The following is a 4,293-nucleotide window of genomic DNA, read 5'->3' as shown; positions in this document are numbered from 1 at the left end:
ATCAAAACCTGAAAAGCTGAACCATCAACGACAGCAGCATATGAGAAGCTCGTCAATAAGAAGGCTAAAACATAAAGCTGGTAAAACATCATAGAATTCAAAACCATGACATGAAAAAAGAGTCAAACCCTTATAAAGGAAAGTTTATGAAACGTGCAAGTTGTCGAGAAAACCAAGATGAAACATAAGCCTCCAGTCAAGATACCAAGGTGGAGAACTTCTAAAACAGTACTAGAAACAGAGGAAAGAGAATGCTTTGCAATATACTCTAGAGAGCAGGCGCCCCTATATCAATACGAAACCAGAAACTGCGAGATATAGAGACGAACAACCCAGAGCGTGTGTGCGCCTAGCAGACGGCTTAAACCGAGCGCGTGCGCGCCTTCCACTAGAAACTATGAGATACAGAGAGATTGCGATAACTACAAGATAAAGCGAACTTTGAATACCTAAGAGGGCGTGTGTGACTTGACGAAGGCACTCTGAAGGGTGTGCACACCCTATATCACTTACTTCGAAACAGAGAGATTATAGAGATAGAGAGATTGCGGAACTTGAATACTGACTTTGAACCATGGAGAATAATGAGACAGAGAGATTGCGGAACCTTGAATATTTCTTCTTGTGAGAAAAATTGAAAATTGAATTGAATACTGAAAATTGAAAAAAAAAAAAAAAAAAAATTTGATTTTGATGGATATTGATTTTGAGAGATTCCTCTTCTAGCATATCACTAAACTTTGATTTAAACCTGACGCTTTGATACCATGTTCAATTTCATGTTACTGGTGATACTAGGAGAGTTGTGACATTGATATATTGAGGGAAACCAAAAAGAAGAACAATAGAAAAGAATAGATCGAGATTGATTGATTGAGAGAGTTGGGTTGGAGAGATTAGAGTTAGAGTTAAGAGTACTGAGCTCTCTACCCAGAATTACATATTTATACTAACTTACTTTGGGTGTGAAGTAACCCAAAACATGATAATAGAAACTACTAGATATGGATGTCTATACTTATAGAAACGTGAGACTTTACATAGGACATTTTCTAATAAACTAGAGTACTCACTACAAGTTCAACCGTCGAACTTGTAACCAACAACTTCCTAATTCCTACAAAACACATTATCAGATGCATCATGCTAAGCTACATATCCAATATGTTGAGTTGAAAGCAAAGATTTCATCCGCTCATCGCAATAGATTCAAAATGATCATCAAAGAACTACATCAATGGCATAATTGATAATTTACTCAATAGTCCAGAGTTTTCATCGATCAAACATCAAACCACCCACAAAAATGAAATATCCCTTTAATAAGAGAACATGTTTGAATTGTAGCCAACAACCTCCTACTCCGATGAAAAACAGTATCACATGCACCGTGCTAATAAATATACTCAGTTACTCACTCCATTTTGGTAAGGCTATATATATGTGGTAAAATAAGAATGTTAGTGGGCGCCCAAGAATAGATATAGTTCGATTCAACTCATAGCTAGGAAACTCACGACCCTTACATCTTACCATTATTTTCTTTCAAAGTATTCTAGTGTTACTATCTAGCATTTTAATTTCGTTTACTTGAGCAGGAGTTAGAACATAAAATGGTGATGCTATACAGAGTCCGAAGGCGCTCGAAAAGTTAGAAACCTGAATGGCATGGGCATTCCCTAAGCCATATCATGAGCAGTCACATAGCTCCTTAGCATACACCATGCTGGCATGCTTGGATTACTTGGTTCTATCTAGGGGTGATAAAAGGGCCGGGCCGGGCTAGCCCGGCCCTCAAACCATAAAAGCCCTCATGATTGAGGGCCGGGTCAGCCCGCCCCTATTTGATATTGGTCAAGCATGAAAACTCAAGCCCTTAACCCGCCCCTCGGCCCTCATTTTTGAGGGCCAAATGAGGGTCGGGTCGGGCCCGGTCTAATTATACTTCACTAGTTTACTATTTTTTTTGTAATTTTTTTTTTTTTTTTATTTTTTTTATTTTTTGTAATTGATTTAATGATATGTATATAAAGTATACAAAACTAATTCTTATATCTTTAGAAAAAATAGATAGAGATGGTGGAAGAGATGATATTCTTAAAATATCTACATTTTTAATACTTAACTTAATATGTTGTTAGGTTGGATTTGCTTTTATGTATGACTTATATACATATCATTAAATCAATTACAAAAGTGCATATATTATATTATGTTATAATTTATCCCCTATTGAAAACTAATTTAATAATTTTTTTTATACAATTTAGATAATTATAGTATAATACATAAATATAATGTAAAAAATAACAAGAAAATATGGTTTTCTTTTAGGGTTTACACAAATATATAGTATAATACATAAATTATCACCTCTATTTTGGGTTTACACAAAATAATCATAATTCACTTTTCTTTTTTATATTTGAACTCTTTTACTCAAATTACAAAATACCCTCATATGATATGTGGTAAACTACTATTATTAAACATTATTTGTAGTGAAAATATTTAGTTCAAATAGGGATATTTGGTACCTTACATAATATAATGTAAAAAATAAAATATATCTTATCGAAAAAAAAAAAATATTGAGGGCCAAGTGAGGGCTTGGAAGGGCCAAATGCGGGCCGGGCCTATGCTCCAGAACCTAGACCCTAGCCCGCCCCTAACAAGCATGAGGGCCGGGCCAGCCCGCCCCTCAAATCTGTGAGGGCCAACTTTTGAGGGTTTTGACGCGCATTTTTGAGGGCCGGGTTGAGGGCCTGAGGGCCAAATTATCACCCCTAGTTCTATCTAGTACTGTTATTGTCCAATATCTTTCCACTTGTTAGCAGGCAGCCCTATAAGCTTGAATTCAGTAAGAAAATAAAAGTTCTGCCATTAAACAATCATCTTTTTGGGTCGAAAATTTTAGAAATTTACAAAGAGGACGTGGATAATTTTTTTTTTTTTTTTTGGTAAGCCTGTTTTAAATGAGATCAGTAACTCTTTGATACTGGCGGGTTTGAGCCCCAGACCTCTGGTATCATCACTCAAAGATTTTACCGACTTTGATAGTCGGCACCTGCAATTTTGTGTTCTTCACAAAGAAAAAAATCAAATTTGAAGTTCGAAAAGGATGTCGTGTATCATATTAGTAAGTGCATCAGTAATAATATCATCTATATATGCAATGGGTACAAAGATATTGGTTGGCCATTTTTACTCGTTTGCACAATTAAATCAATTCATGTGCAAAACAAACAATGTCCTTATACCCAACATACACTATTACACCCACATGAAAGTCAAAAGCACCTACTACATAATCGAAATTAAATTAAAGAATTCAAGAATGAAAAATTAAAATAAAATCAAAGAGAAGACACTCTTAGACTTCAAAATCCCTTCACTTGAAAGTTATGTTTAATCTCACAATCATTATTTTTGGTTTTTCAATTTTACAAAGAAATAAATATTGAAGCCCATGTAAATAAAAAAAAAAAGAAAAGAAAAAAGAATAGTATAAAACTATAAATGGTAGGGAAAGTGCTAAAACAGAACTATAAATGTTGCATTTTTGTTAACAGTATATTAAACTTTTGCAATCAAATTCTTTTGTACAACGAAACGGTCCTAATGAAATTAAGCATTATTATTCGCATTCAGAAACAAATTGCTATACTCCAGATAATGTAAAAAAGATACAAAATATAAAAAAGAGAAAATTGATAAGAACCAAAACTTAAAGCCCCCAAATATTACCAATGCACACATTAGACCTTGCCCAAAACTTGAATGGAAGAGTGAGAAAACATTAACCAAAAAAATTATGAAAATCTGAAAGTAGTCAGATGTTTCAATCAAAAGTCATGTGGCATAATAATAATCGTATATCATAATCTTACCAAATAAAGAAAAAGGTTTCGCACTTTTAGTACATGTGTTCATCAATTCTCTCACTTTGAGTTAGGAGTGCGGATTGATGACTCACCATTAGAAGAAAGAAACCTCCCATAAAGCTTTAGATATTTCGACTTGAAAACAAATTTTATGAAAAGGAAAAAGAAAATAATTATTGGATGAGTTAATTTGATTACTAAGACGCGAACAATTCGAAAACTGAGTGCTTCTGAAAAAAGAAGAATCAAATCACATAAAACTAAACAAATTCACACTATCAAGGAAATTATAATTAAATCATATAAAACCCAAAAGGAGTACGTGGAATAAAAAGTTTATGACCTGACTAACTGAGTAGAACCCACACTTCATACGTTTCTGCAACGACTGCATGCAAGCAAGAGCCAA

The sequence above is a fragment of the Coptis chinensis genome, chromosome 8 (genome assembly GCF_015680905.1).
Source record: "Coptis chinensis isolate HL-2020 chromosome 8, ASM1568090v1, whole genome shotgun sequence".
NCBI classification, from domain to species: Eukaryota; Viridiplantae; Streptophyta; class Magnoliopsida; order Ranunculales; family Ranunculaceae; genus Coptis; species Coptis chinensis.
The sequence above is the reverse complement of the archived record's forward strand: the minus strand, read 5'-3'. Positions refer to the sequence as shown.